The following is a 25,134-nucleotide window of genomic DNA, read 5'->3' as shown; positions in this document are numbered from 1 at the left end:
AACTTACCTCGCTGTTGGCCACGGTGTGGTGGAAGTTCAGCAGGGTTCTGGCACATGGTGTTGGAATGCCCAGTGATTACAGTTTATTGGCAGGAGGTGATGACAAGGATACATGCTCTAATGCATGGGTCTTACAGATGTAGGCCATCCGTCTGTCAATGGGAGTTGGTGCCCGGGTGGAAAAATGACACAACACGGAAAAAGATCGTACAGTTCTTGTTGATTCTGGCCAAAAGGAGGATTGCAATCTCGTGGAAGTGCCCAAGGGCATGGCAATAAGACAATGGACAATGGTCACTCAGCAATGGGTGTTGGCAGAAGCTGAGATCCTACAGAAGAATAAGGATCTAGAGGAGGAGTGAGGCAAGGAGCTAGATTTGGGTCAAATGATGAATGAACTTACGTTGTCGCCAGACTTAAAAACCACCATGAGGGAACGAAGGCTCAGAATGGACTATAGGTGGGGGAAGGGAGTCAAACGCAGAAGTGGAAGGGGGTGGTATGCTGGAACTGAGGGCTGAATGTGTACGGGGTTGAACAGGCTAGCAACATTTAGAAGGGGCAGGGGGAAGAGTGATGGCAGGTATTCCGCGATGGGGACGCATCAGGAATACGTGGGATATGGGATTCGGTCCCTGGGAATGTAATAAGGTATAGATCTCACCTGATTGTATGTGCTCATAATGCTGTGGGTGGTTTGTACATTGATGTGCTTCTATAAGTGTTGGGAATCGAAGTGCAGACGTTTCTATTGCACTGCTCCACACGGCATTGCGAGCCGTAGCTCTTGCCGTACCGCTTCCTGGAGGAGGCGTGTCTTCAGCGCTCCACGTGACCAAGCACGTGACTAGCCCACGGGCTTTTAAGCAGTCTGGAAGCGCCCGAGCGGCGCATTGTTGTGCTTCTATAAGTGTTGGGAATCGAAGCGCAGACGTTTCTATTGCACTGCTCCACACGGCATTGCGAGCCGTAGCTCTTGCCGTACCGCTTCCTGGAGGAGGCGTGTCTTCAGCGCTCCACGTGACCAAGCACGTGACTAGCCCACGGGCTTTTAAGCAGTCTGGAAGCGCCCGAGCGGCGCATTGTTGTGCTTCTATAAGTGTTGGGAATCGAAGCGCAGACGTTTCTATTGCACTGCTCCACACGGCATTGCGAGCCGTAGCTCTTGCCGTACCGCTTCCTGGAGGAGGCGTGTCTTCAGCGCTCCACGTGACCAAGCACGTGACTAGCCCACGGGCTTTTAAGCAGTCTGGAAGCGCCCGAGCGGCGCATTGTTGTGCTTCTATAAGTGTTGGGAATCGAAGCGCAGACGTTTCTATTGCACTGCTCCACACGGCATTGCGAGCCGTAGCTCTTGCCGTACCGCTTCCTGGAGGAGGCGTGTCTTCAGCGCTCCACGTGACCAAGCACGTGACTAGCCCACGGGCTTTTAAGCAGTCTGGAAGCGCCCGAGCGGCGTTAAGCCCGGAGGAGTAAAGTCCAGCTGCTGTTGTGCGGCTGTTTTGCGGATGGTGGCGAGGTGATTTTTTCATTGACTGGAAGTTTCTGATGATTTTTATTTTTTTTTCTAACCATTGTTAAGCTTTTACTCTAATTGTCTTTAGACCATCTCCCTTGTATGTCATAATATTGGGTTTTAACAGGCGTAATATATTAACTGTTGGTTTGTTCTTAAATGTTCACTTTGAAGACAGGTATGCCCTCTGATAGTACTAGAGATTCTATGGTGCATCGGTCTAGTGAAATGCAGGGTTCATCGGTTCAAGCATCCCCCTCACAAACTCCTCTTAATAAGAACATTCCAAAAACACAGGAGAAGCCCAAAAGTGGCACACGGGTGTCAAGAAAAAATATTACCTTGACCCCAATCAGTAACAGCCCTTGCCAGAATGACATACGCAAATTTTATGAAAAAGTACAAAGTGGGAGAACTTTGATTGAGCCGATGAACCTGCCTCTTCCGGTGGCCAAAACCGCAAACTGGGTATACCTATGTCAGTTTTAACCGATGTGAACACATCTATAAATCAATTAAATAGTGTTATTACTGCATCCACCCTAAGCACTACCATCTCAGATCAGACGCTACTAACTGCTTTGCATTCCCCTACAAGAAATCGCAAACCTATTCAAACCTTTGCTACAGTTTTAGAGGAATCAATGCAAGAGAGTGAAGACCCAATAAACTCAAATATCATTGCAGTACAAGAAACAACAACTTTGAATGATTCGGTTGCTTCTGTAATCATTGAAACTGTGGGACATGTTAGTCCCATCAAATCCCTTTTGCCCCCTCAATCTGATCCCATTGACTCTAGGGATTTAGAAAGTTCGAGGGCTTCAATTGGGACCGATTATGCCCAACCTTGCTCCATGGACTCAACTAGAGAGGAGGAGGTGTCCTTTTTACAACCAACACCTCGTCGCTGTCTAGCAACTGACAGGGGTAAATTAAGCAGTCCAGTAGCTGAAAATCCGGCCCTTTTAGAGGCCACCCTGGGGGCAATTAATACTACTATATATAGCCTATTTAAGCTTTTTGATTCTTTGGAGCAGAAAATAATTGCTCAAACAAATAAGCTAAACAACGTCAGTGAATGGATGAAAGAAAGTACAGCAAAATCCTATATAAGTCTTTCTCTAGGAAACTTGGAGCAAAGAGTTTCTCTTCTTGAAACATATGTCTCATCTCAGCAAGTTTTGCTCGCAAATCCTGGTGCATCTATTACACAACGCATTCGCACTCTGGAAGCCCCCAGCGTAGTACCTGTGAGCCTAACCTCTGCACTTCCAACATTCTCTAATGTTATTCGTCCAATCGAGTGTGTGGAAGATGCCGGGACTGCAAAAAATAATGAGTCTTGGATCAGCGTAGACTCTCCATCTAAGAATGTTGTTCAATACTCTGATACTTTCAACTCACACGGCTTTCCCAAGCCTAATCTTCAAAAGAATGGTCGCACGGCGGCGAGTAATAAAAAATCAAAAGCTGCAGCCACTAAGATTGGCGCTAAAAAACAGCCTCAAAAGCGTCCCGTGACAGAAGCTCAAAAAAGCAATTCTTTTATCCCGAGCATATTTATAGATGGTGGAGCTGATATTATACAGTCTGAATCAGACACTAGCCCGAGTGTACCCTCGGTAATTAAAGTTACGCCAGATATTTCCTCAATTCCACAAGTGGCCTCCAACGAGGCTTTAATCCCGCCCGTGGAATATGATCCCCTGAATGAGTTGGTAAATTTATTGTTAACATCCTCCGACAAGATACAAACTTCGCCTGCAGTGCAGACGACTCTATCCGCACATCCACAACCAACTTTAAGTGGGGATGTCAAACATGTCAAAACAGTTGTCCCATTAGCAGGTAGTATCGATCGTTTAACCTCATTAAGAGCTGTGGTAGATTCTTACTTATTAAAAAGAATCACAGAGGCCCTGCCAGAAATTTCAAGTGGTAGGGCCCCCCTTTCTCAGATACATAAGCCACATAATGAGAGTGTCATTGAAGTACCTTCTTGTAACAATAGATCTGGTAATAGTTTAAATCAGAATCCACTTCCAGGAAATAATTGTTGTAAACAAGATATCGTAAAAGAAAACACTAGAAAGAGCTCAGAAACTGGCAAAGCTATTAACAAACATCACACGGATGATGTTAGCACTGCATTGTCAAAGAAGTTCAACTCGCTTCATACCTTAATTTTGAAGTGTCGAGATGGGTCTTACCCAAAATATGACTTATGTCGTGCCAGTGTCCTCAATATCTTTGGAGACATTGAAGGTTTGGATGCCATTTCTTCTTCTGATATAAATCAAATAGAGTTTTTGTGCGATAAGAATCTCTCCGTAGTAAGATTGTGGATTAAATCTGGAATAGTCCGCAATACTCTTTGGAATGCAAGAATGGACCTATTTAATCTTGGCTTCTTATTAGCTCAAGATCCAGCACGCCAACTCCTTAATGAGTCAAGCAATAAAGAAGCTTCAAAATTTAAATCACAATCAGTATGTAATTGTAACTTCTGTACCAATGACTCACATATAGGCGTGTCGGCTTCTGTCAATCATAACTCATAACCACTAATAAATCCTCCTTTTATTGAAATTTTACTAGCCTGCTGGAATACCCGAGGTCACTCCCATTTGCAATGGACATTAAATAATCAATTGAACACATATGACATTGTAGCACTACAAGAAACATGGCTATTAAAGCCGCCCATCTGGGATGACCACGAGATCAGTCTACTTCCAGCTGAACATAGCGGCAAAGGTAGACCCACTGCCGGTCTATTAGTTGCGGTGAAAGCAAGCAAGGGTTATAAAATCTTCCCCTGGCAAGCGCCAAATAAATACATACAATTGGTCAAGATCTGCTTTCAGACGCAGACATATGCTCTTATCAATGTGTATAGAAACCCCGTAGGCATCACTGATGAAAGTTTCTACACAACTCTGTCGTCTCTCTTTGAACTGATTTCTATTCAGGGCAATATATCTGGAATTCTTGTAATGGGTGATCTAAACTTTTCATGTGTTGAGCATAATTCAAGGAGCAAAAATCTCAATGGAGCAAAATGGATGTCTTTTATGAAAGATCTAGACTTAAAAATTGCAAATGGCACAATTATAGGAGATATCCCCTCAATGAACACCTGGGAGCGAGGTCACTCAAAATCTACAATTGATTATGTTTTTATATCTAACAATATCTTCATGAATGCCTCTAAATTTGTCGTTGTAAAATAGACAATCAGTGATCACCATCTTTTAGTTTTATCTTGGTCAGTCCCATCGACTGATTGCCCAAAAAACGCGCATTATTATAAACAAATCTTGGCAGTAAATAATGGCAAAAATCGATTTAAGTGGTCCACGAATAAATTGTTGGCCTTGAATGAAGCAATTTCATTAAACAATCAAAGAGCTCAAGGGGCTACATCCTATATAGATGTTTTAAGTACTTTTGCAAATATCCAGCCTGCTCACGACAGGCCGCCGAGAAACCATGCTCATGGGTTTGATCTGGCTCTATGTGAGAGAAAGAAAGCCTATCGCAAAGAGATCAGAAAACTACGAAAATTACCAACAATTGAACAGGCTAAAGCGGTCAGGTCTGCCAATACAAAATATCGAAACTGGACACGGTCAAGGAAAGCCGCACTATACCAACTAGACAGTGAAAGGTTTCTACAAATATGTTGTAATAAAAACTCTGGTTTGATCTGGGAACTGCTGAATAAATGTAGCACAGCACCACAAGCATATTTTCAACTCAATGGTGTTCCTGAATCTGTGTGGCTTAAACATTTCTCCACACTATATGACGATCCTAAAATGAGCAGCTACATTTACAATGGCAGTTCTGCAAGAAGTTGGGAGCTGCAATACACTGAAAATACCATCCAGACCCTCATCAAAACAGCATCCTCGTCAAGAGCAGCAGGCCCTGACGGACTTACAAACTGGATGTTTAAACAAAACATAAATGAATGGGCTCTCATTCTTAGCAATGCATTTCATCACATTTTGCAAACCAAATGCTTACCAGACTCTTGGCGCTCGTCCGTGATTATCCCGATTTATAAAAAGGGTGATCGTATGGACGCCAAAAGTTATCGTCCGATAGCGTTATTGGACGCTCCTGGGAAGTTGTTCACCAAGTTGGTATTAAGAGATTTCAATCTCTGGTCATCTATAGCCTGTCAACACGATCCAGCACAAACAGGTTTTGTGGTTGGTTTGGGTACTAGTGTTAATTTACTCACTTTAAATGCTATTCGACAACAAGCCCAGTGTAAGAGACAGCCCAGATATTTTGCATTTGTGGATCTACATTCCGCCTTTGATTCGGTTTCAAGGCCTAAACTTATTAACAAGTTAATCAAGGCGGAGTGCCCCTCCACTCTTATAGACATCATTTTTGCATTGCATTCCAAAACTAAGATCTTTGTAAGATTAAATGCTGAAGGTCTTTTATCATCCCCTGTTCTAACGCATAGAGGGTTAAAGCAGGGATGTAGCTTAGCGTCAGCCTTGTTCAACTTTTTTATCAATGATGTTCGTTGGATCTTTACTAAAATAGCGGCTGACGCTCCAAAGCTAAATGGTGTCAAAATTAGCGCTTTATGGTATGCAGATGATCTTGTGCTTGTGTCAAAAACATCTAGTGGCCTACGCAATCTTCTGTCAGCATTATGCAGTTATTTTAAAGAAAATGAACTAATTATAAATACTGCTAAAACACAGATTGTCACGTTCATCCCTAAAGGTTTACGCAAGCATTTGCTAGAATGGCAAATTGAGAGAATTCCCATAAAGATAGTTCCAAATTATGTCTATCTGGGTGTTATTTTTGACGGCTGCCCCATATTAGATTCACAGTTGAATAAAATTAAGCAGAAGCTAACTATGGCAATTTGTCAAACTCGAATAATTGTATCTAAGTATGCTAAATTTACACTCAAAGCAGCCCTTCTATTTTGGAATCAAAATGTTGTCCCAACTATTCTTCATGGCTTGGAAACGCAAATCCTACCAAATGGTTTTCTTAATCAATTAGAATCCAAATTTTGGCGAGCCATTCTACATTTACCGCAATGTATTCCTGGGGCAATGATGCGATATGAATTGGGCTTAATTTCATTATCTGCCCAACATAATTGGCGCTTATGCGCATTATTTCGTAAGTGTTTGCTCTCAACACAAGATAACTCTGCTTTGTCATCTATCTCCAAATATATACTAAACTCAGCAGAAATGTTCCCGAAACAGTGGTCCTCAAATGTTCTCTCTGTCATGGTGAAGGCCGATATTTCATTGAGCCTTTTATTAGATCATCCAGAGAGAGCAAAGAAGAAAGTCCACATGCTGGACTGGATTGAGACCCGAAAAAAATGTTTAACCTATAAAGATTTTGATACTGCTATATTTGGACCTAAATCCTATAAAGACACTGCCTCGTACTTGTGCTTGGCTCCCTCCTCTGCTATTAGATCTGATATCTTGAGGCTGCGGTTCAATATCTGGCCTACTAGGGAAGTTAAACTAAGAAGGAGACAAATTACACCAGACCTTAATTGGTGCAGGTTTTGTCAAGATACAGCAATTGTTGAAACCTTGCAACATTTATTATTGGAGTGTACAGCTCCTAAACTTTTGAGTTTAAGAAACATTCACTTTGCCAAATATTTTGCGTATTTTGCACAAATAGACCCAAGCAACAGATGGGTCGCTTTGGCTGCAACTGAATGTATGGGCATAAGGATTGCTACCATTAATTTTTTAAAATCCCTAAACATGGAATGACCGATATACATTACATTAAATTAAATGTTAACACTCGTAAAAATGTGAAATTTCAATTTGGAAGATGGTTGTTACTGTAATCATAAATGTTTGTTTAATTGACATATTGTTCATGTTATTGTTCTTACTTATGAAAGAATGAAATTTTTGTAATATGTATAAATTGAAAAAGTTGTTGTAACTGCAACTATATTCAATAAATTAAATTAAGTATTCATCACATTGATGTTACAATGCAATACAAAATAAAAACAGATGAAACCAACAAAAAAAGGTATGATAAACATAACAAAGATGTTCACAGAAGAGATGGTTAATGACCGTGTGTCACACAGGTTTCAATCAAAGAGCGCTTCTTCAGGATTCAATAAATTGTATGGGAAAATAACAGATTAGTAGACTATAGGTCCCCCACAATGGACAAAGGGATGCGGAACCACCACCAATTATGGTTGAGTGTGTGTGTGTGTGTGTCTGTGTGTGTGTGTCTGTGTGTCTGTGTGTGTATGACTGCATGTGAGGTGTTTTGTCTTGTAAGTGTGTAGGCCTGTGCATATATGTGCGGGAATGGCGAGTTGGTGAAAGCAAAAATGAATGATTATGGGTGAAAGCATGAGCGAATGAATGAAGTTGAATGTGCAAGTGAGTGAAATAAATGAACAAGTGTACGAATGTGGATGAATGTGCTCGTTCGAGGGGTGAAGAGAGCTGAAGATTGGTGCTGGCAGTCAGAGGCAACACACTGACACATATTGGCACAGCCAGCAGGAAAATGTTTTCTTACAGTGGCATGGCATTATGGACAAAGCCAACATGATGAGTGTTTTAACACGGGGAGGGTATATGTGCAAAGTCAACTTTAAGAGCGTTTCTATGTGAGGGTACTGGCCTACATCGGTGAAAACAGTAAGGATATGTTTTATTGGGTGTCATGGTCTTTTAATTGGCATTATGGGCAGGACAACATGAGGTTTTCATTGGAAGGGAGGGCTTACAATCATGCAGCCAGCAGCAACACGTTTTTGAAGTGGTGTAGCATTTATACTGGTATCATGGAAAAAATTGAGATACTAGCCTACAATGGTGCAGTCAACAAGGACATGTCCTATAATAGTGTCATGGCATTTTAATTGCCATTATGGTCAACACCAAGGTAATGAGTTTTTGTTTTTTTTTAATATGGGGAGAGCATACATTGGTGCACCCAATATGTTTTTTTTCCATCAGTCGTACATCATTGTTACTGGCATTATTGGCAAAACCAATTTGATGAGTGTTGATGATTGTACTTACATGGTAATATTGGCCTACTAAGTCCAGCCGCTATGGACATATTTTCTTACAGTTCACTCACATTTCATTACGGGCAAACTCATCATGATGAGATTTCTTGTGTGGGGAAGGCCTACATTGGTGAAGCTGATATGCACATTTATTTTACTGGCATTATGGGGTTACTGACCTCCAGCGGTGCAGCTCGGATGGACATTTTGTTCATACAGTAATATGGTGTTTTACTAGCATTGTGGGCAAAGCCAACATGATGGGTGTTATTATGTGGGGATACCAGCCTACTTGCTGCAGGCAGTATGGACATGTTGTCTTACAGTGGCCACTGTATTTTACTGGCGTTATGGGAAGAGCCAACATGGTGTGTTGTATGGATGTGTTTTCTCGAAGTGGCATAGCATTGTACTAGTATCATAGGCAAATATAACATTGTTTGTGGCCTATATATGTGGAGGCAGCATGAACATGTGTTCTTATTGTATTAATACTGGAATTATGGGTGAAGCAAACATATCCCTTCCATGGGGAAACTGGCATATATTGGTGCAGTCAGTATGACAGTTTTGCACACAGTCATGATGGACATTTTATTTTACACTCAGACCAAAGGCCTCAGAAACTTCCTTATTTAATGCCCTTGTACACTTTTTGGTGTCTTCATTGGATTTTTTCATGTGTTACCATACAAAATCAATTGCAAACTGTGTGGATTATTTTACCCAATTGTTCATAGAGTGTGTGTTGTAAAACATACAATTTTAGCCCATTTTTTGTCAACGATCTCAGGATTTGACCTCTTCTGAACCCTCCTTGATTAGTTGGGGCTCCTACGCTTCACTTTGTAGCTCACGCAGATTCATACGGAATGTTTGCACCCATCCAATTAAAATATTTCTAGCGGCTGCTAATCCTACCTATGAAAGCTATGCTATATCCTATACCCACATACATCGCACGTACTACACACGCCCAAAAGAGCCAGCCATACTATACAGAAAAACACACAAGCCACACACCCGACGCGAGAACAAACAGCCGCAAACAACAAACAACCCAGACACTGGATGGTAGCCCTCCAGACACAACAAGCCCAGTGAACACAACAAAGCACACTCAGAAAGCAGACACGCACAGACGCCAGTTTACCCTGGTTCTACGAGCATCAACAGGAGAGAACAACCTCTATCACCCGTAACTGTCAACGGCACTCCGACAACATGCGTAAGAGTTATCATAGCTCGGTTATCACTCGGGAATATCTGCATCCCTGTAAACCGTTCCTGCACCCCACTACACTGCATACGCGCACCCCTAACTACAATCGGGACCCTGTCTGTGAGCACAAACCCCTAGATCCAACAAGCAAAGTCATGTCCAAAGTTGCGAATCATCCGTGCAAGTCTGTACACCTTCTTTCGGGTGGCGGAGAGATCGAGGGCTTTATGTGGGTATTTCGCAGGTAAGAGGTTGCCCAGTCACATCCATGAATACGCTTCGTCGTGCGCACTTGTGGGCATGCCATGGACTGCCTGCGTGCCGTCCCTCGTAACCCCCACTTTTTGGCATGTTCTTCCCCCTTTTCTGTGTGCCACCCACAAATCCACCCTCTTCGTAGGTCTCGCCCACGCTCTGATTTTATGTACGTCTCATTGTCGTTTGCTCAATCAACTCTTTGGTTCCGTACTTCAATTTAGTTTTTGGAACTCATCTGTCTGAGGGAGAGGTTTTGAAAGAAGGATGCCACTGCTATCACAAATGAGGTTTTATCTCCATGCAGTAAGCGGTTCCACCAAACATCTTCGTCTTAGATCCAGAATTCTGAAAAATGGTGGCCCAAGTTTATGATTCTCCTTTCATTAAGGCCTGAGCATGATGATAGTAGGTGTCTCAGCATTGACACCGGGTCCGGTTTATCATAATATCGACATTTGAGGTTGATTTCCCTCTGATTGCCATCATTTCATTTGTCGGAAGTAAGTTGGGGCACGCTCTATAAGTTGTGTCTGACTTGGAAATTTCGTACTCCAGAAGCTGGTGTAACCTCTTTGAGTTGCATATTTAAAATTGACTTCAGTTCTGTTTTGGATTATCTTGTCCTGTTTAATAGGGTAGTGCGCTTTTTCGTTGATGTCTTTATTTAACTGATTAAAGTAAACATTGCATTCTTTGATTCTGCAAAAATATTGTCTATCTGTAAAATGTTATAATTTCCTTTGAAATCCTTGTCCTGCTTTCGGTGTTCCATGCACCATTGCAGAGTCAAATATGGGCTTTCACTTCCCTTACCAAAAAATTAATCTACAAAATGGGAGACATTTTATGAGGCAAATCTTACAGAAAGATTTCTAAAGAAATCTTCACAACATGGAGGACAACTAACCATTCTTTAACAACCAGCACATGTTTTCAGGGGTTCCGCGTGCGGTTTTACCATGGTTATTTTAACCAGTTGAACGCTATATTCAGGGCTAGCAAGTTTTCGCTGCCCGTGTGTGACAAGAATATCCATTCATGTTTTTTCTTTTGAATCCTGGCACATGTAGTTTCTTCTCCGTTTGAAATTAAGGAAAACTACAGTTTGCAGAATGTCAAGCAAAACAGGTCTGGGTGGCCTTTTCAAGCATGACCAGAGAAAACTTGAGGGTCCTGTGTATTGGGATACTAATTTAGACTTAGTACCTGGGCTCAAGTCGAGGGTACACGTGGGTGGACAGAGTCCCCCTACTTGTTTATGAAGTCCCCCCACCTTTTTCCGAGGGAACCTTGACATGCTAATTTCTGGTGACACCACAATCAATTGGTATGTTAATGTGCCCCCCCCCCACTTTTAATTTGGGACTTAACCGCTGCTTGGTTCTTTAGCTCCTGTAAAGGATTTTAATTGTATGAAATAGGATTAAATAAGCAAGAAGCATTATTAGGGTCAAGTTAACAGTGATACATGGGAAACAGGAGCACATTTCCCAACAGGACAAAAAAGCCTAAGATAACAAGAATGCATGAATTGCTGGCTGCTGGGAATTGAAGTGCTGCTCTCTATAACATTAAAGAAACACGCATTGGCAGTGCTATTTTTTTTTTTTTTTGTAGACATGGAATAGGCCTTGCCAGGCACTGCAATAATGGTACTGCCTGGCAATAAAATGGGCACATCTGGAAAATGGTGTGATAACCTAGGCATATGCTAAAAGGGCCTGGTAAGTGCAGACCTAACACCTATACACAATCCAAAACCGTTAGAGTTGCCAATACTTGTATTTAAGAGAAAGTCAGTGAAAGGAACAGGTGCCATGACGCACATATTGCTAAAAAAAAAAAGCTAGAGCTACACTTAGTTAAGACATTTCTATTACATACTTAGCACAATTACAGCTGAAAAAGTAAGACACTCAGGGCCTGATTCATGGAAAGTTTTCCTATGGGATTGCTCCATTATAAAACACTGCCATGAATCAGGCCCTCATTCTCAGAAGAGCGCATAGACATAGCAATGATCCTATTGTGAACAAGGTTTAATGTTAATGCTTGATAGAGCTTGCATAAAGGGATCCTGGAGGATGTGTGTTGGGCAGGGAGGGGTAGGCAGTTGGTGGGAACGGACATAGAGAAAACATGGCCATGGGCAGTCAATAGGTGGGTAAATAACCAGACAACACCCACAAGTTCTGTGCCCCGTCTCACATCCCACATCTCCTTCCCAGGTACAGTCCAAGTTAATAGTTTTGGTCTACGGGTGGTGCTGAAGCGCCACCAGTCGCTAAAACTAAAATTGCCCTGTCTGTCCTCTACCCTGCAAACCATCTCAATTCTAAAATGGAAATAAATATTTCAAGGAAATACAAAGCACCATCCTTCCTCATTGTTTAAAGATGGATGGGCCATTTTGAAGCCTCTGGACAGAAATTGACGGGTTGTGATTCCGGATTCCCAGATGAACCAGAGATCTGAGCGGATCACGGTGTCGAAATCAAATCTCCAATCTTCTCTGTATAAATGGCTGCGCCTGTGCTGGGAAGTCTGGGCGTGTAATCACTCAAGCTCAGCTCCAAAGACAGCAGTAGATATGTGATGAAAAAAGGAGGTGTGATAAATGAAGCCAGCGTCCGAATGAATATTCACCTTCTCAAAGGTTGGAGTTTTGGTGCCAACCTCGAGGCCCACTGGCTCTGAGCTCTACTTGCTTACATACACCTTTTGCCTTCTCGTTAGTCCTTTGCTTTTCTTTCAGAATGTAAAATTGTGCCTCTATGTTAAGTCGTATTTGGTGGCCTATCACAGAACCCTTGCACCAGTGTAAGTGCAATTATCCCGTAGGGCAAACATTGACATCGTGCAAACAACACTGTGTTTCAAGCATCTTTGCACTACGACCAAGGGTTATGTTTAGAGCAAACATTGCCATGACGCAAACAACGTGCTTTTTCAATGCATTGTTTGCGCAAAATCATACTAATACTTCCTTAGTGCTTGGACTAAAGCAGCCATATATTGCTTTTGGTGCAAAAACGGATGGAGGTGCAATTATTTTGCATTCAGGCAATTTCTGCCCCAGAGCTAATTGCCCTCGTGCTTGTTTAAAGTTCCTGTAACAATCTGCTGGGTGCTTTCCTCTAAATATGTGAAATGGACATTTGAGTGTGATATTGATGTTGCTATTTTAGTGGGGCTGTGGCTGGGGCAGGTGGATCCCAACGCTCGCATTGAAGTGACACTAGAGTGAACTTTCAGAGGAAATCCCTTCATTAAGAACATTAGGCAGCAAGGGATCCTAAGATCACACAATGCTCTGCTTATGCCGTACCAATTTCATTATGATTACGCTGCGTGTTACATTGAAGCATACATGACGTGTCCTCGACGTGTGGCATGCATCAGTGTGGAAGAACACAGCCCAATTTGTTGATGATGATAATTTATTTAATTTTCTATTTGCATTTTACTAGGCTAGCGAGAAAAGCTTTGACAAGAAACCTTGTGCATAAGCCCATATGGCTAAACGGGAAATCACAAGAGTTTTGGCTCTACAGGGAGGTGCACAGTAGAATACATTGGGACAGAAAGAGAGGAACGTGCCCTCAACAAGATTAGTGATGAGCATCATACAAACCAAACATGCATATTACATACATGTGTTACAAGATTAGCAATCTGGATCTATCTATTTAAGGCGGCCTGACAGTAGGTGGAATCATGGGGTGGGATCGCATAAGAAGACAGTTCATGCCCCTGCAAGGGAAAAGAGGTGCTTTGTCAGGGCAGTCACAAAACCTTATAGCGTGAGGGTGGATGTGATGCCAGGTGTTAGGAGGTGTCATTGATGAGAAGCGAGAAGGGTCAATGAGCAAAATCGAGATGTAGTGTTTTGAGGGTGGGAACAGAGGCAGGGGCGTAGACGTTTGGTTTTCCCGGTGGGCTGGCAGCAACAACAAAAAGTCCCATTGTAATGTATAGGGACTTTGACACAATTGGCCTTTCTTGGGGGGCCCAGACCCACAGAGCACCCACATACTTGGTGCCCCTGAACCGAGGGGTAGGATGACCAGACGTCGCGGTTTTCCCGGGACAGGCCCAGGAAATCACCCTCCGTCCCATGGTCCCGAGAGTTTTTTAATTGGATGGGTGGTTGGCTAAGGTCCCGAATTTTGTCAGGAACTGATTCAGAAATCCCGATATCGGGCCTGGTGGGACTCTTCCTGCACGTCAATGCTTTTCTCACGCCCCCATTTCCTCCCCTTTCCCCTCCCTGGCCGCTCTTCTACAATAAGAGGAGTGTCCCTGTGAACACACCCCCGCAACAGGCCAGCGAGATAGAAGTAGGACTACAGTTATATCGGAGTCCTGTTTGTGTTTGATGTAGTCCTTCAATGTGTATGGCCTGTCGCGTTTTTTTTATTTTTTTTATGTGGTCACGCTGCAGAGGGGTTATTGAAGGCTCGCGATTTCAGAGTGTGAGCATTTGCGCAACATGAGATGGCGTTAGCTTTGGTGGGCTCGCCCATGCGTCGATTTCTAGACAAGAAGAAGACATTTTGCATGGACAACCAGCCCGCATGGGGACTGTGCATAGAAGTGGGTGAGAATCGAAGGAGACTTAAGAGGATACGTGCAGTACAGTTAAGAACCTGTCACGTGTTGTGGAAGGAAGTACGCAGAGGAGGCTTTAGCGGTAATCCAGCCGACCGAGGACAAGGGTGGAGCTGAGATCCTTAGCGAAGGGAGGAAGGTGACACCGGGTGGTTATTTAAGATGCTCCGGACGTAAAACCGGGCAGACGCTGCATTGAGGGAATGCACTGTTGCAGTTTCAGAGTCATGTGAAAGAGAACCTCAAGGTTGCAAGCTATGGGGAATGGGGTGAGGGTGCCTGGGGTAGACGTAAGAGGAAAAGTTAGGAGGGGTGAGGTGTTAGTAGGAAAAATAAACATCACCTCAGTTTGGACAGTTGTGTGTGTGTCAAGTTGCATAGCGCCATCCAGTGGCCTTAAAGCAGCCAGGCAGTCTATGTTGCAGAAATATATCTGCATGGGTGGAGATGGAGAAAAGGATGTGTGTGGCATCCGCAATGAGATGACATGTGAACCCAAGGGAGCAGTTGAACTAGCTGAGGTCTGAAGGCACGTATGAAGGCACCAGGAAAAGAGAGAGAGAGAGAGAGAGAGAGAGAGAGAGAGAGAGAGAGAGAGAGAGAGAGAGAGAGAGAGAGAGAGAGAGAGAGAGAGAGAGAGAGAGAGAGAGAGAGAGAGAGAGATGTGTGATCAACAGTATTGAAGATAGCAGAGATGTCCAGGACGATGAGGATGAAGGATAGGTGAGAGTGATGAGAAGCAGCGAGGAAGGAAGAGTGTCCTTTCCATGCAATGATATCTGCACGATCTGGACTATTGCAGGGGTTCATGCATGTCTGGGTAGGTGATGAGGGGGTTGAACCCCGTACTCTGTACGATTTACAATAGTGAGGGAGAAGGGTAACAGGCTGGTAGTTAGCAAGTTGCTAGTGATGTAGGTATCTCTGTACATTGTATCTCTCTGTGCCCTATTCATGTAACCAGTGCCCTGATGCTTCTGGGTTTGGGGCGCTCAACAAATGTTAAATAAATAAATAAAAATGTTCACATTTATTTACCACAGAATATGGGGGGACCCCCACCAGCCCTCACCACCCATACCCACCTCCCACCCTACCCCCACCAATATTGCCCGAGACCAACCCACCATCTATATTTTGTTGTCAAAATATGAGCAAATAAAACGAGCAAAATAAATCTGAGCAGTTTTTCCTGCTGCAATAGACCCACTACCGTTGTTGGGACCCATTTACGTTTGTTTTTCAAGCGGATTATAATGGCTGCCCTCCAAGAGTGTCATTTCCCCAAAATGCCTGAGGTAGCAGAAGTATAAATAGTGATGGGGGTGTGGGCAGAGCGTGTTCTCTGATGTTTAAGATTCTTATATTGGGGTAGAGGTTCTGTGGTGTATATTCCGTAGTCCTGGTGGACATTATGTTTGTTTACTTTTTTTATTGTTTTCAATGGCTGCCTTGAAAAGAGAGAACAGACTTTGTTTTCCCTTCCCCGGCGGCCATTTTTTTACTGTTTACTCTTTTGCGAAACAGAGCGCTTTTGCGACAAAAATAAAATGCGTTTAGTTCCCCGGTCTTATGCGCTATGGTACTAATAGCAATAAGCCCCTCACAGGGGTGGGGGGGGCATTATCACCTGAGGTAATGCCTTCTGGGCCTTCATTAGGCCCTCACTTCGCTCAGACCTGTAACTAGGGGCCCCGGGGCATTGCCTACAGTGGTAATGCCCCCCTGCTCTTGGCTTATTACTTAAGTCTTATCTTTGGCACTGGTGGCCTGGACCCAGGTCCTAAGCAAGGACCTTGGTTGGGCTCTAGTAACCTTGTTGCTACAAGGTGTCCTCTCCATTCAATGTTGACTTCTTGTTATCCTGGCTGCTCTATCTTTTTCTCCCTCTGGACAACAGGATCCTGATCGGAGACAAAAGCACAGGCAGAAATTGGGCCCTGAAGACAGTCAACACGACCGAAATGCATTGGACACCAAAAGAATGCCCATGTCCACGAAATAAAAAGCTTCATTACTACAAAAAAACGATTTTGATGATTGTGAAAGTGCATAGGTACAACATTCTCGAACTGGTTATAGAAAGTATATTATTACAGCATATGAATGAAACCAACTGAACAATTTGATGTCATTTTCTTCGCACAAAGTGCTTCCAGTTGTCTGGGTGATTCTAACCTAGACAACGTCCTTTAGGGGTAGCAGAAGTGACATTACATGACCCTTGACCTCTGATGATATTATAGGAAGTGATGTAATTTGACCACAACCCGAAGTGACATCACAGGAAGCGATGGAGCACCACCTTCCACCCCATGACAAAACAGGAAGTGGTAATGTGGTATACAATTCATACAAGACTTGATCACCATATGTATCAATAACATCAGTGTGTATAGGCCCATATTACCAAATTACTGTGCATGCAAGCAGACATCCAAGGCCAAATGATGTGTTATTACATTGCATTTACGCTTTATATAGAGCCAAAATACATACAATATCACCCCACCTGTGTTGGTACTCATTTATCAACCTCAGAAGGATGAAAGGATGAATTGGCCCTGCTGGGATTCAAACCTGCAACCTGCAAATAAAACACACATTGTAGCAGTGAGCGATCAACCCACTGAGCTATTTTACCAGGTATGGCTATCTTACTGGCTATAGTAAAATGAGCAATTACATGTCTGAATGCCCTCAAAGAAAAAAAAGCAAATTATACTAGTGGATACCACTAAACTGGTATCTGAGATTTAACAGCAGGCCAGTTCATCTGCAGGTGTGGTGCAAAGTTGGCCACATGTCAAGCCTGCATGGATCTACTTTTCAGGCTTCAGAGGTTGGCAAAATGCATACCATTGGGCGGGGAAAGCAGCACACTCACACATCATCCAATACTCTGTGCACTCGTTACCTCATACATGCAAACAAACATCCTGAACAGCATGAGAGGGAGATAGGAAAGATATACACATTACAACAAAGCATTAATTGTGGCACAATGAAATCATGGGCCACTTGATCTGCTATGGTCAAACATTTCTACTCTGTACACAAGCTTTTAGGCAGAAGGATTTTGTCAAGTGACCGACGACACCGAGATGGAATGTCTTGTGGTGATCCTAACAGAGACAATTGCAGAAACAAACATGCTATAACTGCAACTTGCGAAAAGTTAAATACATAGTCCGAAATAGATGCTTGTTCTATTCTAAATGGAGGTTTTTGTCTACATTGTGAATTGGAGGTTTTTAAGAACAGACTAAATCAGTGACTCACCCCCTGAGGTGTGACTGAAATAAACCTTTAATGAGTCTAGCAATTTTTGTATAGAATTCCAGAAAGGCAAATTATGTGTTATTCCGATTCTTTCTTATTTAGTGTCACTGCTTTAAGTGTTACACTTGTGGAACCCCCTGTGTTTTTAAGAGACCTGAACAAGAAACCCAGCCACTTCAGAAACAAAGAGCCACAGGGTGCTGGCCACAGCCCAAGAGTTTCCATTTAAAAAAAAAAAGAAAAAAAAAAAAAAAAAGAAACACTTTCTTTTTCTTTCTTTTTTTTAGGGGTAGCAAGGGAGACCACATGGGTATCAAGGGAGACCTTACGGGTCGCAGGTGTGACCTCTGGTAAACCCCTTCTTATAGGGCCTGGAAACAGTACACAGGGTGGGCTTAGAAGAGGCGAGCGGTGAGGGTGTGGTCCTTTACCAGTTTACGGTGAGAAGGGTTCTACAGAAGTGCAGGTGGGGATGGCAGACCAGAGGATGGGTGCAATCCAGTCTATGAGTGTGTGCCGGGGTTACAGTGGAGGAGGGAGGGGGAGAGAGAGAGAGGAATGGGTAGTGAGTGTCACCTGGTGTTTCTTGAAAATGGCAAGGAGTATAATAATTCAATGTAAACTATGTTTTTTGGCTGTACTATTTCAATGGTATAAAGGCCGAACCCATTATTTTTTTTTGTCTGAATAACAGTTCGCTCAAGTGGTTATTAGTATTTTGAGAAACAGGGAATAATGACTTTTGCAGCCCCTTTTTCCAATTTTCTTGACGTGTTTTCCTCCTCTCCAGCTGATAGCATCAGTAATTTCGGTTGTAGGATGCAGTTACCCTGCAACTATAACAAAGCACCAGGGCATCTTTCCTTCCTTCCATCTTGCCAATAGCCACATAGACCGAGCGAGCGGTCCTTATCAAAGGATAATGGCCCGCCAATCGACTGAGGTATAAGTTGAAGAAGGGTCATTATCCAAAGCGACAATAACTGCTACCGAGGTCTTTTTTCTGGCAGAGCCCAGTGACGCTGCAACTCGGGCTCACGCACCAATCTATGCGCAGTAGGCAGCAGGCCCCTCCGCTAGCTCCACTGAGCATGGAAACATAACTCGGAGGCTATCTCTTCCCGTAGACAGTCTTTTCTCCACTCCGTGAATAGCTTGAGGTGCGATCGCCACATGCGAGCGGCAGCGCCTATACAGGTAAGAAAGTATCCCTAATGAAAGGCGTTTTTACTCCCCGGACCCTGACCCCCCACCCCCCCCCCCCGCCCATCTCGCACTGTGCAACTACAATCAATGCAGTGGTTTTGTTTTCTTCTTTCCCCTTCGTCCACCTGCTGGCCACGCTTCATTCCTCCCCATCACACAGTCTGGTCTCACGGCAGGACACCCCTGCACGCACACCAACAGGCTCTGGTTGGTTTCTGACTCAAGACGCCTCTCCAGCCACATCGGTGACAGGCAACCCCCGACAGGACATCCCTGCACGCACTCCAATGGGCTCTGGCTGTTCTGACCCAAGTCGCCTCTCCAGCCACACCCGCGACAGGCAACCCACATGTTTTGATATGTACCACACACGCAAAACCTTGTTAGCATCCTTGGACATTATGCCACCATGTTTGCGAGATATGACCTCCGGTAAAGCCAACTACTCTGTTCTGCTCAGCCTCCAACTCGAGTGGACGTCTGTCTAAGCTGCACGAATCTTCGCTCGCACATTTGCTCCAAAACAAAAATACCCTGTGTATGAGGGCTCCCCGACCCAGCTCGGCCCCGTATGTCTCCCCCATCTCTGGTCACAAAGGTATCTAGATCTTTCATCATGCACCCTCCCATGTACACCAACTTTGGTATTGTGCTGCACGGCCAGTGAGATGGTGCAGGTCTTGAAGCACCAGTACATGGGAATAACAGGATATAAAGTCCGCACTTCTTCTCTATCCCTTTCACTGTTGACTAGGCAGCCACAGTGGAAAGCACTGGACAACTAATACAACAACTAGATACTTTTAGTGGAGACCTCTTTTTCCTCTCTCTTCTCTATACAAATAATTTCACAACTAACCTTTGACAAACATATTGGACATCAACAAAATCGGCAATTTCTGCCTCTTTTAATACTTTTTCACTTTTTTTTCTCTTATTGTTTTTTTCTCTGTTTTGCAGAACTTGGTCATCACTGCCCCGATGAAGGCGGAACACTTTACTTCTTAACACTTACATGGTCTCTAAACCACCAAAACGCAACAATTGTGAGGGGCGTGTAGGTGTTATTACATACCCCCCACATGAAGAATTTTACTTTGAATTAAGCTCCCCCACTGCGTTGGCAAACTTGACCTCGGAGATGAAATACTACTATTTTGTTTGTCAATCCCAAAGTGCATTCCTAAACTTGAGCTGCACAATTTGTGTTCAGCCCATTGATTTGCTCTTAGTACTATGTAAGGGCAGGAACGTCCCTGTCCCTTTTTTGATATCACTGCTGTAGGATTCTCCTTTCTTTTGCTCATTAATCTACTTCTTTCTCCACGTGCTTCCCCTTCTTTCTTAAACCACCACCTGCTTTTAAACTTACATTTTTTGTGATCAATGAACATGAATGTATAGGTGTGTGTTTTTTCCCCCTTCTGTTACCAATGATAACAATATAACTTTTTGTTTTCTGTTTTGATTCATACTATTGTTGCTGGTGGCATATACTGTATGTCTCGGGTGGTTACCACCAGTTAAGTTATTGTGCAACCAAATACAGAACTGTTTGATTTTACATAGACTTTGGCCTCATTACACGGTAGGCGGTAACCATGGCGCTATTAGCGCCATGGTTGCCGCCGGTATTTTACCGTGTCCACATTGGTGGATGGCGGTATTACCGCCCTACTCCAAGGTGAGCGGGGGAGGTAATTCCCCATTCAACAAGGCCCTTCCCCATTCCCATTTTTGCCCCCATAGGGCATAATGGGAATGGGGAAGGCGCTAATTACGGTATCGCAAATTGCGGTACCGAAATTAGCACCAAGGTCCCTTTGTGGGTTCGTTTTTTAACGCCTGCTTAAAGCAGGCGTTAAAGTACCAACCCGCAAAGGGACCTCGTAATAAGGCGGTAAGGGTTAACGGTCACCGGTACCCTTACCGGTGACCGTTAACCCTTACCGCCTACCATGTAATGAGGCCCTTTGTCAGTTTTTCTTCTCTGGTGTCCCCTCTGTTTTGTCAAAAGGACTAGATGTGATGTACATTAATGCATTTATTGCAATAATGGTGGGTTGGCAAGGAGAGGTTACGGAATAATACTAACCCATTTGCTTTAAAACCAATGGCATAGCAATACTCCCTTTTCTATGATCTACCAAGGTCTATAAGGCTGTTAGCACATTGTGATGGTAGCAATAATTGTTTTGAAACTTTGGTGCTAAAGTTACACGTGGGGCATTAATAAAGTGTAAAGTAAATAGACAAACTAAGTTAGTGAATAAATGTGGTTTTATTTTGTAATATTTAAATAGCAAAAATGTCTTGATAATTTTAGCAATTTAATTGCAAACCTGGGAAACCTGAAGCGGATTTAACATGAGCAATCATTCGGAGTCCTGTAAAAGTAAGCAATTGATCTATATGAACGTGAAAGCAGGTTCCCATAGTTCAGCTTTCTCTTTGGTGTGCTAAATAGGATGCTGAATGAACAAAAACACAATTGAACAAGGAAGTGTCTTGTTGAAGGACATCTTTTCTGGAAATTGCAATGTTGTTTTACTGTCTACTTTTGAACACAGATGGCCCGATTCATGGAATAATCTGCCCGGAATAAAATGAGAGTTGTGTGCGAAATCGCGCGCAAGTCCCTGTTCATTGATTCATGGAAAACAATGCATGGGGCTCACCTGGGACTTGCGAGGAATCCACGCCGGTCCACCACATCACTGCGACCCAACGAACGTCTTGTGCGATACACCAAGAGAAGGGCCAGCCGGGAGTACGCAGCCATTTAAACAGGGGGTGGAACACATGAAATGAGGAAGAACAAGCGAAAATGTGGGCGTTATGAAGGACGTTCCACCGTCAAACAATTGCACCGTCCATGTGTGCGCATATGAAACATATTCATGGAATTGAACAGGGAACGTCAGGTCGCGAAAAAGCATGCACAAATCCACAAACACCTGTGCCACGCGATAGCAGGCTTAAACGTCAACGCGCACGCTAACAAATACATAAAAAGCACATGCGCGCAACAAACGCACGGATACAGCCATGTTGAATGTACCATTTTTTGGAGCAATCATCCAGGGACCCCGCAGGAGGCGGAGGATGTCCAGGGCCTGGATCTTCCACCCAAGGACCAGCCTCTTTGGGATGCCTGATGACCAGGTCTATGGCTGGTATAGGCCCCCGCATGTCATCCTAGACCTGGTTACGGAGTGGGAAAATGAACTCACACCACCCACCATGCACTCCCAAGCACTGTGCCCCTTGCAAAAGGTGCAAAAGGTGCTCACTGATGTGCATCCACTGGCTCATTCCAGAGGACCACCGCCATAGTAGGTGGCATCTCCAAGGCCAGGCAGTCTCGAAGCTTACACCAGGTGTTGGTAATCATAACAGCATGTCCTTCTGTCCTCCGGCATATCTATATGCCCAGAACACCGGCAGAAAGGCAAGCAGTGGTGCAGGATTGTTATGGGGTGGCACACCTCCTGAAAGTGGTAGGTGCCATTGATTGTACCCATGTTGCTTTTAGTCCATCTAGAGCAACAGAGCACATCAACCGCAACCGGAAACATTAGTACTCCATCAATGTTCAGCTTGTGTGTGATGCCAAGGGCATAATTACTGAAGTGTATTCCAACTATTCTACAGCACTCATGATAGTTATATCTTCAGGATGTCCCCACTACATCAGGACCTGGAAGCTGGGAAGCATGCAACACATGGCTCATTGGTGAGTATGAGTGGCCATGCACATGCATGGATTTTGCACACAGACCAATAGACACTGTCAACAAATGACAATGACAAACTGCTGAGTAAAGGTACAACACTGCCCATATTGCGACTCGGGGCATAGTGCAGCGCACATTCAGAGTGCTCAAGTCACTTCCATTCCCTTAACCACTCTGGTGGTCTGCTGCTAAATGCACCACCAGTAGTCTGCAGGATCATTGTGGCAGCATGTGTCCTGCACAATGTTGAAAAACAGTGTGGTGTCCTGGTGGACATGGTGTTTGGCACTCCATCCACACCCACAGGCACACCATTTGCATATGGCTGGGCAAAGGGCACGTGGAGAGGCTGCACATACCCAGCTTGTGCAATCTTTTTTTACCTAAAATCCTTCCCCTGTGGAGTGCACACCTTCCCGCCAAATCCCAAGTGCCATTAAATGATGACAATGGGCCAATCCAATGTGCCGACAAAACCACCCTGAGTAAGTGCCCTTGGAAGTGCTAATTTGTGTGCATCCCTTAGAACTAAAAAGACATTTCAGTTTGTGTTTCCAAAAGAAACACATTGAAGAGGGAGGATGCCGCTACCACCAAGCCAACCATTTAATGAATTCACCCCTTTGGCACCAAAAACATCCCATATGACTAACATACTTCAAATGTGTAAGCAGCGATAAATCTTGAAACATCATGTCTGAGCTGCAAGGCATACATGGCCTAAAAAATTAACATGGACACAAAATACAACAAGCACAATTGTATATAGCTGAACACATGTTCTAGAATGTGCATGATGCGCACAAACATATCCCTACTGTAGGGTGTAGAAAAGCAGTGCAGTAACGATACACATGCTATGGATGGTGCGGATGCTATGGATGGTGTGGATGCGATGGATGGTGCGGATGCAATGGATATGGTGCGGATGCGATGTATATGGTGTGGATGCAATGGATATATGGTGCAGATGCGATGGATGATGCGGATGCGATGGATGATGTGGATGCGATGGATGGTGCGGATGCGATGGATGGTGCTGATGCTATGGATGGTGCCGATGCTATGGATGGTGCAGATGCTATGGATGGTGCAGATGCTATGGATGGTGCCGATGCTATGCATGGGGCAGTTGCTGCAGATGGTGCAGATGTTACGGATGGTGCAGATGTTATGAATGGTGCGGATGGTGCGAATGTTGCGGATGTTGCGGATGGGGTGGATGTTACAGATGGTGCGGATGTTACGGATGGTGTGGCTGTTATGGATGGTGCAGATGTTACGGATGGTGCGGATATTGTGGATGGTGCGGATGGTGTGGATGTTAAGGATGGTGTGAATACTACGGATGGTGCGGTTGTTATGGATGGTACGGATGTTACGGATGGTGCGGATGTTACCGATGGTGCGGATGTTATGAATGGTGTGGATGTAACCGATGGTGTGGATGGTGCGGATGTGACCGATGGTGCGGATGGTGCAGATGGTGCAGATGGTGCGGATGGTACGGATGGTGCAGAGGATGCGGATGTTATGGATGTTGTGGATGATGCGGATGTTACGGATGTTGCAAATGGTGCGGATGTTACGGATGGTGCGGATGTCACGGATGCTGCGGATGTTACAGGATGATGCAGATGGTGCAGATGTTACAGATGATTGTGCAGATGTTAGGGATGGTGCAGATGCGATAGATGGTGTGGATGCAACGGATGGTGCAGAGGTGATGGATGATGTGGATGTGATGGATGGTGCGGATGTGACGGTCCAGGGTGGAGCTCCAGGGTTGGATTTTTCAGCTATGTATCAATGGGATCATGGATATATCCTATGCACCTGTATCCCCATATACATCTGCATCCCTTTTAGACCTCTATCCACCCTGTCGCTATATATTTGTATGTTGCTTTGTACGTCCCCACTGTCCTGCTCACGTGCATGGTCTCAGGCACTTATACTGATGACCACCATAACTCACCACCACACTTACTCTCTTCTATGCACCATCATTCAACTAGAACACAGCTATACCCCTGATAATTTGGCCTAGCTGTTCACATACGAACACGACCCACAAACACCTCATCACCCTAATAAAACACAACTAGCTGAAGCACATTCCAGCTAGCATAGGCGTTCCTCAGGCCTAACGCAGCCAGAACCCAGTCTGGGCGTCTACACGCCATACTGAACAGAAGCAGCTATCTTCCAACAACTACACCAG

The sequence above is a fragment of the Ambystoma mexicanum genome, chromosome 9, assembly GCF_040938575.1.
Source record: "Ambystoma mexicanum isolate Mex_15411 chromosome 9, UKY_AmexF1_1, whole genome shotgun sequence".
NCBI classification, from domain to species: Eukaryota; Metazoa; Chordata; class Amphibia; order Caudata; family Ambystomatidae; genus Ambystoma; species Ambystoma mexicanum.
This window is presented reverse-complemented; position numbering follows the sequence as displayed.